General features: G+C 45.7%; 1 protein-coding gene across 1 annotated transcript in view; it reads right to left on the minus strand.

Annotated features, from left to right (window-relative positions):
* The window catches only part of LOC102311782 (GDNF family receptor alpha-2), a gene marked incomplete at its 5' end in the record, with an annotated part of 80,626 nt that overhangs the window by 21,505 nt on the left and 45,974 nt on the right, over positions 1-13,147 (minus strand).

The raw sequence follows: 13,147 nt of genomic DNA on the forward strand, positions 1-13,147 counted from the left end.
TGCTGTCAAGCTTGCCTAGAGTGAATGGGGTTCTTTGCCTCTGGAGAATAAACCTCCCCCACAGGGCTTGAGACAATCGAAACACTTCTATTTTTAGATGTTCATGAAAGACCTTTCTATCAGTTTACGGAAACGGCGTCCCCCATCTTCAATTGGGGTGTAAAGCAAGCAGCAGCCCCCTGTTAGCATCACCTTCAACCACCACAATCAGCTGCTGCTTCTACACACATGGTAGCTTCTGCTGGGCTTTAACGACGCTGCTAACATCTGCTGGAGTCATCGCTTCAAAACGGACACCATTGAGGGAGGAAGACCTGCCCTAAATCCTGAACCAGCCAATAAGCACACATTAGCAGAGTGCTAGCATTTTATGGCAATCGCTGTGAGAAAAACTAAAGGACAGAAGAGTAGTTTTCCTTCATGCTGGACTTATGGAAGCAAAAATGAAACAGACTTTTGTGTACAATCAGCTGGAAATAACATTTTGTTCTATTCACTCCATCGAGCGCCTCCTGGTGTGCCCCAGCTGAACAGGCACAAGGGACAGGCAGTGTAATGCTGTGGGTGGTTCAATGAGAGTGTGTTTTTAAATCCTGCATGCTGCTCGTCACGTCTGCAGAATCATTCCCGTGAACACTGAAAGCAAACACGTGTCATTTTGGGGGGTTTTGCAGGAAGGACTGATGGTCACATGACACTGAGTGGTCCTTAGTAATTAAGCCTAACAATGGACTGTAATAAGCAGCAGCTGCACAAACAACCTCTGGGGTTGACTTTTTTTTTTTTGGGATTTATCATCGGTTGATGGAGCACAACAGCTGGTGGAGGTGATTTAGCAGGTGTCATTAAACCACAGAAGAAGAAAAGAATGTGGCGAGGTGACGTCAAAGCCCCAGTCAAAGTGCCAACAATGGAGGCGTGTGGGAAACATGACGTTCAGCTCTGTGTAACAGTTTCGATGCTGAGGACATGCCCTGATTATCGCTGGGCTTCACCCTGCATCTCGCTCAGATCAGCAAACTTTTAAAACAGATGGATTTACAGAGTGACTAACATAAAGAAAGTAAGAAAAGAGCAATTTTATTTAGCTGAAAATGATTCACAGATGGCATCATACGCTGTAACAGCTACAGAAATGGAAATGAATGGGAGCCGACTCTCGCAGATGTGAAGGGGACAGTTTTTCCTCTCTACATTTATCATACAGACCTGTCCCACACTCACAGACGAGTGGAAGTAAATCCAACGGATTATGTTTGAAGTCTTTCACACCAAAATTTCCAAAGACAAAAAGTGGCTGATTTGGACTCTTTTGAAAGAAGACGGGTTGTTTTGGCAGCAGCGTGGATGCTAATGAGACACTGGGGGAAAAATATCCTCCCCTCATGAAAGATGGGCGACGGCAGTGCCAGAGTTGGCTGCTTATGAGAGATGAACAAACTGTGTTTAATAAGCTTCATGGGCTTGCCTCTCACTGCCTTGCAGTCTGGACCTCACGCCGAGTCCGGTTCGGCCCTCAAAACAAACTGATGAGTCAGCTTTTGTGCATGTGTAAAAAATTCAGACCTGACTGAAGAAAGAGAGAGAAGGGCCAGACTCTGATGGACTCTTTGCAGTAAGTGATGCCACTGTCCATGCATGCATCCACTTCCTGCTATTTATGAGGGCCAAATTAATGTTAAACCACAGTCCACGGCCTCGCCCACAAACCAACCAGTAATTCTCAGTTAAAGGTGCAGTTTATCAACACATGTTTAGTCAAGAGGAAGGGCGGCACACCAAAGATGCATTAAACATGCATCCCTACATGACACCAAACTCCATAACTGACTGAACACAGGGGAAAACAACCGCGGGGAGAGAGCAGCCATTTAAATTACACAATTTAGGTAATGAGCAGGGAGCAGAGCTACTGTTTCTCCATGTAAAACATTGAATTATCAGAGGTTTGGAGATCAGGGACAGGACCAAAACACTGCTGCTGGGAGCAGGCTTTTTAAAATGGCCGGATGTAGACAGGAACCATTTAGCAGCTGACATGTGGACAGACTAGCCCATGGGTTTAACCAATCAGGTGGAGAACACATTCTATCTGTTTTGTCCTCGGTCTGTTCCAGGATCCCATCCCGCTGTCTGGATAGGTGATGAGCCACCTCGGCTGACTCCTTTCGATGTGGAGGAGCCTGCCTCTCAGGCCGAGCACAGACAGCTTTGAAGGAAGCTTTATTTCTTTTGTTTGGATCATCTGATAATGCCACCATCAGGAAAACTGGACCAGACTGTGAATCGAACAAAGGCAGAGGGTCTCCCCAGACAGATGGGCTTATGGCTGAGACCCTGCCTGAAAGAGCCTGCCCTGCAGTGTTCCCACCACCCGGCTGAGGTGCTATAGGGGTCTGATGATTTGTCACTGGGAAGGTAACCAAAACAGCTTGTAAGGACATAATTTACTTTATTTCGATGACAGATTAATCTGCTGATATGCTTCCAGTATTTTCTGATAACAGGGAGAGGATAGAGTCCTGTTTCAAAGAGTCTGCTCTTCTGGATTTAGTTCTTCTTGAGGTAAAAACACAGACATTTCCCAGTCAACCAGTTCAAATCATTCACGCCATGCCCAGTTTATCCACTGAGCAGAGAGATTTCAACACAACGCCTGTGTTAATGCTGTTTAAGTGCTGTGAATGGAGTATAAAGTGGGTATGTAGCACTCAGACTGCCGTTATTTGCACTGTCGAAGTGTAAAGTCCTTCAGAAATGCAAACATTGTTAAAAACAGATCGAACAGATGCCCAGCAAACTCTCCTGAGAGCTGAAAATCCTTGTGGAAATATCCGCCTGATTCATGCAGTAGTTTGAGAGATTATCTGCTGTTCCTGCGTGCATGTCCTGCAGTATCCACTACATCATGCATATGTTAATGCATAAGAAACTGTCACAGGCAATAAGAGTAAAGCTGCTGAGCTTAATCTACTGCCTGTCCTACTTTTGTGTTTCACATCCCGTCTCTCCTCTTGGTTTCCTTTGTCTCGCTCTCCTCTTAAAGCCTCTCACCTGCTTCGTCTGCTTCTTCTTCTCTCTTGAAAATTTTTGACAGACAGGTGAGGTGAAAGGTGGCGTGTGGTGACGGAGACGTGTGATCTTGTCGCTGTTTGAGACAGTGTGATGGGCTTTGTGTTTACGCCGAGCTTTAGCTGGCTGCCATCGCAGGACTGCATCATGTCCTCAGAGAGGACACGAGAGCGTGACACGGAAGACATGACTGTGTGGTGGCTGTAGAGAGTGATCGGGTGTGACAGGCCGACTGCAGAGTGACTTTCAAACAGAGGCCACTGAGTGTGTGTCTGTGTGTGGGTCTGCGTGTCTGTGTGTGCGTGTGTGTTTACACAGGCACATTATGACAAAACTCACTCACTTGAACACATCCTCTAAGCATCTCCAAGGAAGGCTGTCACTGATGAAGGTCAGGTGATCTCAGCATTCTCAGACCTGCTGCTAAACTTCACAAGTTCCCGGGCCTCAGCAGAACCAGACCCTCCAGAACTTGGTGGAGGCTGGACCAAAAAAATAAAACTCACAGGAATGCAGTGCTTCATCCGTCCATCCACTGCAGGCCTGTCTCTGTGAGTGTGTGATGATGTTGCTGTATTTCTGTATTTTGAGTCCCATGTGCTCGTGTCCCGGCCAGTCCAGCTCATAGAAACTATGCGGGGACGTTATACTCTCCAGGAAACTGCTGACATCTGTGAGTCCTTCTGTTGATGATTATGATTATTTTTCTTTATGCTAAGACGATGACCGTTTCTCTCTAACTGATAGAGTCACAGGAGGAACTGTTGGTGCTGAACAGACCAATGACAGTAGCTGTAGATCTCTAAAAAAGTGAAAGGTCAGATTACACCGCTGGTTATGGCGCAGATTTCCAGCTGAAGCATAAATCCTCAGTAAGCTTGGAGCCTGTATTACAGCTTTATGCTAAAATACAGGCAGAGATCGGTGATGATGGTGCGGACTGGTTAGTGTGGGTCTGTGAGTAACTGCACAAACATGAGACCTTACTGAGACTCAGACTAGTTTATAAGATTATTTTTGTGTCTTTGTTAAATCTGATCTTTGTGTTTGAATCGCCTGCACATACCAGCACACACACCTGCTCTCACATGAGAGACCAGAGCTGTGTTTATGAGAGGACCATCCTGACCTAAACCAGCCTGCCAGTGACCTGCGGCTAAACTGAGTCTGCACCCTCAAACCTCACCTAACCTTCAAACTGCTCATTCCAGAGACAGAAGTACCATCACTCACACACACACCGTACCATCGCACACACTCACACACACCTGCCCCTTCGCCCTTTGCTGCCTCGTCGTGGCAGATGCCATGTGAGGCATGAGCCAACTGCCGTCGAGCTCTTTGCTAGTTTTAAGGATGCATGAGGAGAGGGTTTACCACACGAGGCTGGTTTTTAAAGGACATCACCACCATCAGCCCGTGACCTTCCTGCAGTTTCCTACTAATAATTATTTCGAGTGACCTGAGGATCAGCTACATCTGTCTGACTTCAAACCTTCACGTTTACTGGGTGAAAACTTAAAAAGTAGGTCTGCACCTCTATAGTGCCTTTTGCTTTGGGTTTTATGAAGGGCTTTCATTTATGCCTCCTTCTGTCATCACACAGTCACAGACGTGCATGCATGTACGAGGCTTTGGTCGTACATGCACGGGTACAATCGTGTTCTGGAGGCTTAGGAGACCTGGCTGTTGTCAGCTCTGTTACCTGCTCAGTTTTCAGCTCAGGCATCAGCTCTGTTTCCAGTTCACCCATTAGCTCTGTCACCAGCTCAGTCAGTTGCTCAGCCATCTTTTCAGCCACTTCCATCCTCTGCTGGAAGCTCCGGTGAGCTCATTCAGCCAGCAGGGGACTGCATCTCTGGTGTTGGCCAGAGGGGCCGATGGCGCGATATGGCAGCCTTGCTTCTGTCAGTCTGCCCCAGGGCAGCTGTGGCTACAACCGTAGCTGCCTCCACCAGTGTGTGAATGTGAGAGTGAATGAATAGTGGATTGTAAAGCGCTTTGGGTGCCTTGAAAAGCGCTATATAAATCCAATCCATTATTATTATTATTATTATTATTATTATTATTATTATTATTATTATTATTATTATTATTATTATTATTATTATTATTAATAATAATAAATCCCGGACAGACTGTTTGCACTGCACTGCCCCAGCCATTGCATCCTGTGTACCCCATGCAGCTACAGTTAGCGTCCCTTCTGCCGGAGGTCTCCATACCTGCTGGCCTTACCTTTGTTCCTGCTGGAGGCCCAGGAGAGCCCCTTTGTTCACCTGGAGTCAGGGTCAGCTCCTGAAATGTTTATTAACTGTTTCCTGGGCTCCTGTGCCTTTCGTGGGCCTTTTGTTTCGGACTGTTTGAGTTCCAGGTTTTCTTGTGAACATTTTTGTTTTATTGATCAGTTTCAGGGTCAGTTTTAGGTTGTTTATTTAGTCTCCTCTTGTTTGCCTTAGCATTTTTCTATCAGTTCATTCGTGTCTGCATTTTGAGTCCACTCCTTACTACATACAGTCTGCCTCAGCCAGACTGTGACAGAATATTTGCTGAAGTTTAGGATGCTCAGTCAAATTAATCAGCTCTTCAAACTTAATACAACACGCATGGAAGCCATGACCCAGAAAAGTGGCTTCACATCAAATTTTAAACCTGGCTTTAAACACTGAACATCTTATTAATCTCTTAATTAATATTTTACTCATGAACAGAAAGACTGAGCAGGCACAGGTTTGGTTTTGACTCATCTTTGAGACCGGATGTTTCAGACTCTTTCCTCCACTCTGTGAAACCTGAGAAGACTGATGACAGGAACCTGAGGGCATCAGTAAAGGCATTGACGGGTTCATATCCAGACTCATATCCACCACCACTAAAATAATCAGAGTATTTTACCCTGAAACAAAGCACTTTACCCATGCAGGAAGTAGTTAGCATGGTGACAAATGAAGGTCAGAGAGCAATGATGGCAGAGCCAAAGACAGCAGAGGAGTTGGGGCAGATTTAGCTGAGGAGTGCAGTCTGCTGCCTCAGAAACCACTTGATCAAATCCTGCCGAGCACTCATCCCCCTGCAGGGCTCGTTAAAGTTTCATCTCCACTAATCATCAACCGGCAGAGAGATGGAGCAGATGTACTGTACGCTGCCTGACCTAAGATGTTTCCTCTGAATTAGACTCAGACCCTCGTAATACCAGGACTCTGGAACAGCATGCATGAAAAAATATGTTTGAAAAAGTCATGCCTCCAGGTTACCGCGCGGAGGTGTTCGTGTGACAGCGGCAGGAAGTTCCCGAGCGTTCAAGTCTTTCTTTGATTTGATGTGTTTCCATCGTCTCGTGTTCAGACATGTTTGTATGAACTTCTTCTTACGGTCATTACATTTAGCACGCTCTTTGAATTTTGGTTTAAAGGTACCGGCTTTACAGCCACCGCTCAGACGCTCCAGGCAGCAGCCATCATAGAAGTCCTGGACTCAGCCGTCTACATCAGATGACAACCGAGGCCTCGGTTTGCTGCTCCACTTCATGGAGATTTATTCCATTAAGGGACCATTTTCAACTCATTAGCCTCTGTTTAGATAACACTTTTATTTGTAACATTAGCTAAAATATTTTTCCATATTTTCTTTAATAAACGTTAATATTTTTATTAGAATTTTAGACAGCAAGTGTTCATGAGTCACGTCTGCCCTGCAATATCTTTAGCTGCACTTGTAGCTAGCCTTTCATTCCATCTGTTCAGATTTGTGTTCGATCATTTTATTGTATTACATTGAATTTTTACAGGCTGTGTCCACAGGCAGGGTTTTCTCTTCAACTTCAACTTCATGAACATGAAGCCAATTTTTTGAGCACAATGCAACTGAAGTATATAAAATCAAAGATTTATTTATTTATTCAAACAATTAATCTTTAATTAAAATGTGCTCAGTGAGAAATGAATGTGTAACAGTTGAGTAAATTTAATTAGAGCAGAACATTTTATATTTTACAAAATTATATGGAAAATTTCAAATTAAAAAGTGAGAATTTCAATGTGAAGTTGAAATTCAGAGTCTTTTCAGCACAGAGTTTTTTTCCTTGCTAAGGTCACGACACAAACACAAAATATAACCAATCAGGATCGAGAGTGTGCAGACATGACAACATCAACACTGTAAATACCCACGGAGCACGAATGCATCACTTGTTCCCAACTAATAAATAACACATTCACACAGGACACACTATTACACACACACACACGCACACAAACTCACACATTAATATTTAGTGTTTCTCCGATAAATCTGATCGTCTGTTTTCCTGCTCTCATTTATCGCTGTGCAGTGTGTTTGTGTCTGTGTGTGCATGTGTGTCTGCGGTGGTGTGTGTGTGCAAGTGAAGGTGAAGAATATTAAAATGAAATTACAGCGAGGCTGAGTGAGTCTAAATGCCCTCATTACTGACTGTCAGGCAGCACGATGTATTCGCAGTGACAGACACACACACTCAGGCCCTGCTGGAACGAATGAATCCAATTAGCTCTGCTGTACATCCTGACAAACACACATTAAAAGTGTATATGGTGATTTATAAGAGCTTCCATCAGCCGTCCATGCAGAATGTATGTTCCCTTATCCTCCCACTCTGACCCTGACTTGTCAGTCATGGTGTAACAGACTCACAGATCCCTCAAGAGTTATTCAATTATCAGGTCTGCATTAACGGGGATAAACAAAGCACAAACACACACACACAGACACACCTATGTGAATACTCAGCGCACATTAATGCTCACTAAACAGACCTGTGTGGCGCGGCAGAAAAACAGGATACCAGTGGAAATAAACTTCCTCAAACCTGGAGAAGCTTTCGTGAGTGGGGGAACAGAATGTGTATTTCAGCTTTAGGGGGCTCACACTCTTCTACAGTGAGGTGGGTCCATCCTTCAAGAACCCAAGAGGAGCAGTGCAGATCATTGAACCAGCTCCTTGCAGCCTCGAGGGCGTGTGAGTTTTTCCAGACAGTCTGCTTGTGTTTTCTGGACCTGGAGAAGAAATCTGACTGCAGCCCCTGTAGATGTGCTTGGTTTGCATCACCATAATGGACAGACGGGTGGGCCTCACAGCCTGTTTGATGTGTTTCTGTGGGTGTTACCAAGCAATGACTCCACTGCGGCACTTTTGCTGGGGTGAAAATCAGCACCTCCAAGTCTGAGGCCAGGGTTCAGAGAAGCAGAGCGCTGGGGTGAAGACTGAGGAGAGTGTGAAGGATATTCTGCCCTCACCTGCTGTACCGAGGTGTGGGGGGTGACTGAGGTGGAAATGGGCTTCCACTGAAGGAGTGTGAGGGCTGTCCATAGGAGAAGAGCCATTGCTCCTTCACATCAACAGCCGACCACAGCTGGGCTGGTTTGACAGCTGGGCTGCATGGCGCCTGGGTGACCAGCACCGGGACATTACGTCTCTCTGCTGACTTGGGAACGTCTGGAGAAGGAGTACAGTTTATGACCTTCAGATGAAACTGCTAAGCTGCTGCTAACTTTATAACTCAGCTGAACCTGAATCCTCTCGTTCAGGGACGCCTCGATTGGCTGTGTTAATCCTGTTATTGGAGCCTTTCAGTGTTTTTAACTCAGCCATGTCTCAGACTGATTTTGTGTGCAGAACTGTTTGTTATCAGTTAGAGGATAATCAATGTGACATGTCATAAGCAAGCGATCATGAAGTGATCACAAATCCATGGTTGATGAATATGAAATGCAGATTTTGTGATGGGCCATTTAATTATGATTAGTCATCTACGGTGTGTAAATGCTCCACATGTCGTCATGAGTTAGGCACGCAGTTTGAAACCTGCGAGTGAGTTCATTCATTCACTCATGTGTAATAAATGATTTATGATTTGAGTACTTGTTGGTGCACATGCCTCGACAAACTTTTGATCTGATTATGAGATTTATTGTGCATGAAAAATTAAAGTGCAGACACTCCAAGGAAAATAGACAGGTTAACACGGCGGAGTCACACCTGTTTAAAGAGCCACCCCATCAACTCATCAGCACAGAGAAAACACAGGAATAAAAGTTCCACACAACAACAAGACGCAGTGAAGCTCATCGCTCCATCAAGAGCACTGCAATCGCATCATCACACCCATCACTGCTGACATTATAACGAGTTCAGCTTTCAGCAGCTCAACATTACACGTGTGAATACTTCAGGGTCCCTGGACCACTGCAAAACCCCCACATGTTCACTGATGAGAGGATATAAAACTTGAATAAAAGTCTGTGGATGCAGAGTAGTGAAGCTCAACATCAGGTTCCATGTTCAGAAGCAATCAGTAGCGCAATTAGTGCTCACATCAGAAATGTCTGACAGCAGGATGGACTGTCCCTTTAATCCTTCCAGCTGCAGCGTGCTCCTAAATCCAGAAATAATCCAGGACCAACAGAGAGCTCTCGTGTGCACGTTTCCTGTCCCTGCCCTTGTAAAGACCTCAGGACACGAATGCAACACCGCCGGGCGCTGCACGTACGTAGATATAATTAGAAAAAGATTTAGTGCATGAGAAAGTGCAGAGAAAAGCCCCGCAGCATGAGGGTAACTGAAATCAGATAACTATAAAACAAGCAGGATGCTCACATCAGTAACACTGAGCTGTAACAGTGGATCATAAATCCATATATATTATATAAGTGCTTGAGTATATGAGTATCACTTTGCTTTCTACTCATTTAGATGAATAGAGCACCTGAACAGCAGCGTGGTGCTTTGAGCAGAGTCTATTTCACATGAATCTGAGGACGTATATGAGGTAAAGTGTTGTGGGGTTCCACAGGGATCCATTTTGGGTCCCGTGTTAATCACCATGCTAGCCCTAGGGCTAATCGTGCAGAGCGATGGCCTTGGCTGCCTAGTCTCTGTGTCCTGTTAAAGCCCATCAGCTCTGATGACTCACACACTCGCTCTGCTTCATGGTGCAAAATAATCCCACCCAGCATAAGCACCGCCATTGACTCAGAGCAGGTCATCCACGCTGTCCTTTGTCCTCCACATCAGTCATCCTCTCACACAGTTGAGCTTCACCTGAAATCTGAAGAGCTCAGACAGACGAACTCTGCAGCCTCTTCCTCTTCCTCTCTTCTTCTCTCCTTAAATTTTTTAAAACAATGAAAGCCTTCTAAAAGTTTGACCTCCTTTTTTTCATGTGTGTGATTGTAAGAATACTTGCTTTCTCTCATTTCCACTGAGTTAATAGTGATAACAACTGAAATAGTCACTTAAGGTAACTAAAGGTAAAGTAATAAAGGTCCCGTCTTTGTAAAGTTCCTGCTGATGATTAACTGTGCAGTTCTCTGCAACTCCAACAGTACTCAAATTTCATTAGGAGCCATTACTCTGACATTACCCTTTGTAAGGCGAGTAACTACAGACTGGAGCAAGGAGGTTCATAAATGATTGGGAGGGTAAGTTAGCTCATGATGTCAGTGTGTTTCCTTCCTGTCCTCCTCAGTATTTGGAGCTGTTATGGGTCTAAAAGCAGAAGAATTCCTTTTTCTAAATTCTGTGAACTGATCCTTTAATAACTTCTAACTTAACTTGTGATACACTTGTTGGAGCTTTCCGCCGGGGACACATCTGGCAAATGTGAGGATTTATGTGCATCAGATTCCTTGTGACCCCCATCAGACTGAGAATGCTCGCTGTAATGACAGCGGGGCGTATGCAAACACATACACACACTCATTTGCCGAGGTGCATGGCACTAAACTGCTTCCCCAAACCCGCCAGCAGCGACGGAGGCGGCGGCTCAGTGCTGCTTTAAGGCGAGCGAGCCAATCTAGCAGCGGCAGCGCTCCATTACACGGTCAGTGAGGTGGGGTGGTGCCGTGATGGAAATAGCTGCCTCTTTTCTGTAGGTCACAGAGGACGCCGGTACATGCACCAGGCCCGTCCGCTCGCGCCGACGTGCTTGTGATTCATCTCATTTCCTCTGCCCTCGTCTGAAGCCTGCTTTCCAGGTTGGGGGGGGGGGCAGTAAGACGAGCTCACCCTGTGAAGATGGTGCAGAAAGCAATATAACCATGAGTGTGACCGAGGGCGAGCCATCCTGATGCAGACGCTGGCTCCTCAGCTATGCTAATATGTAAATATGCAAATGAGCATTCCCACTCAGGGACTCTTAATTAAAGAAACAGCGAGAGAAAACAAAGCAGCAAGATCACCAGACACAGACAGGAAATTGTGTGCACCCAGGTTAAACATTCAGGAGGAGCGCCACGGTGATGCCACCAATAAGAGAGCAGCCCCTACCTGCCGCTCGCCCTCATATTCAGAACAAACAGCGCCATGTTTGCTCATCGTAATGAGATCCAAACCAGGATCTAAATCACTCCAGAGTGCTGTTTGCAGTTCAGAGCAGCTTCAGTGCCTTGCTTTGTTCTCAGCCCCAGAACCACAGGCCCAACTAAATACTCACGCCCGAGCCCTCGGACCAAACCGCCACCATGGCCGCCTCAGAGAGACCACACCTCTGATACCGGATGCAAACACCACCTCTGTGGAAGCACTGAAGAGAGAACATCCACCAGGTCACTGCAGCCACGTGCTAAACAAGTTTCTAAAACCCAGTCACGTCAAGTTATTCATGATCATGGTGGACCAACGTGCCACACAACTAGCTGGAAAAAAGCAAAGCAAGAAAATACTGAAGACTAGAAGAAAGAAAAGTGTCAGAAACTAAAGATGTAAAGACTTCAAACAAAGATTTTAAAGATGAGTGTTGGAGAGGTCATAATTTGAAGAGCCAGACCGCTGAGCTGCTGACCTTAACGAGCTGTTAGCACTGTGCTAAGTTAAAGTTCAGAAAGGTAAGAGTGCTGATCCATGTACTCACTTCAAAACAAACAATAAAATGTTAAAATCAATTCTAAAGCGCACTAAAGTGAAAAAGAGGGAAACACAATCTCGTTTACGAGCGCCTGTCCGGAGAAGAGCTGCAGATGCTGGAATCAATAATCAAGCCTGGACGAAGTGAAAGCATGAATTACTTCATCAAAGTCAGCAGATGAGAGAATGTTTTTAGTCTCTGCAAGTCTAAAAGATGATTCCCTTTCAAGTCAGGTGTTATAAGTACAGTTATGTATACCAGGCATGAACAGGTCCACACCTGTATATGGACAAACCCTCAGCAGCCATGATGGACACAAGGACAGCAAATCATGTAAATTAACAGGTGGTGTATACCAGCGGTCCTCAAACCCGGGGCCTCGGACCGGTACTGGTCCGTTAGTCGTTTGGTACCGGGCCACGAGAGTTGAGGCTCAGGTGTGAAATGTATGGTTTTCAGGGTTTTTATCGGTTTTCAGCGTTATTTTGTTATCGTTTTTATCGTTAACTCGGTTTTCCTGAGTCTTTTCACGTGTGTTATGAATAAATCTTCCTTTTTTCGGTGCCGGTACTAGTTTTATTTTGTTGTATTTATCCGCGACACATTAAAGGCCGGTCCATGAAAATATTGTCGGGCATAAACCGGCCCGTGGCGCAAAAAAGGTTGGAGACCGCTGGTGTATACCATGACTCCATGCAGAGATCTGCAGGTGAAGCCTGAGTGCACACAGGTGAGTGTGTGCACACAGCGGGAGCTCTGAGAGGTGCCGCCGTCTTTGGCTCAGTGAAAATGAACAGTAGGTCTGACTGTGCTCTTATTTGAAATGCAAATACAGTCCAAAAACCTTTTAGAGCACCCCGTAGGTTTCTCCTACATTACCTGTGGCAAAGGCCATATTTAATTACTCCTTCTGTCACTCAGAGTCCCTCTCCCAGCAGTCGCTTCATCCCGGCTGCTTTTCAGCCTCAGTGGGAGGCAAGCCACCCTCCGAGGCCGCCGAGACCCGGAGGACCTGCGGGATTCCCATGATTATGCAGCTCTCTGCTCTCCATCCGGGCTTAATGGAGGCTAAAAGGAAAAGAACGAGCCTGCTCCGGATTCTTTTTACAGGCAATCAAACACGATTCATGATCCATGTGTGATACCGGCTGTCACCTGCAGTGCACTCTGAGGGGAGGGAGGGGACTCGTTGGGGGG

This window comes from Haplochromis burtoni, unplaced genomic scaffold, assembly GCF_018398535.1.
Source record: "Haplochromis burtoni strain Fernald_Lab_line unplaced genomic scaffold, NCSU_Asbu1 Contig_412, whole genome shotgun sequence".
Classification (NCBI taxonomy): domain Eukaryota; kingdom Metazoa; phylum Chordata; class Actinopteri; order Cichliformes; family Cichlidae; genus Haplochromis; species Haplochromis burtoni.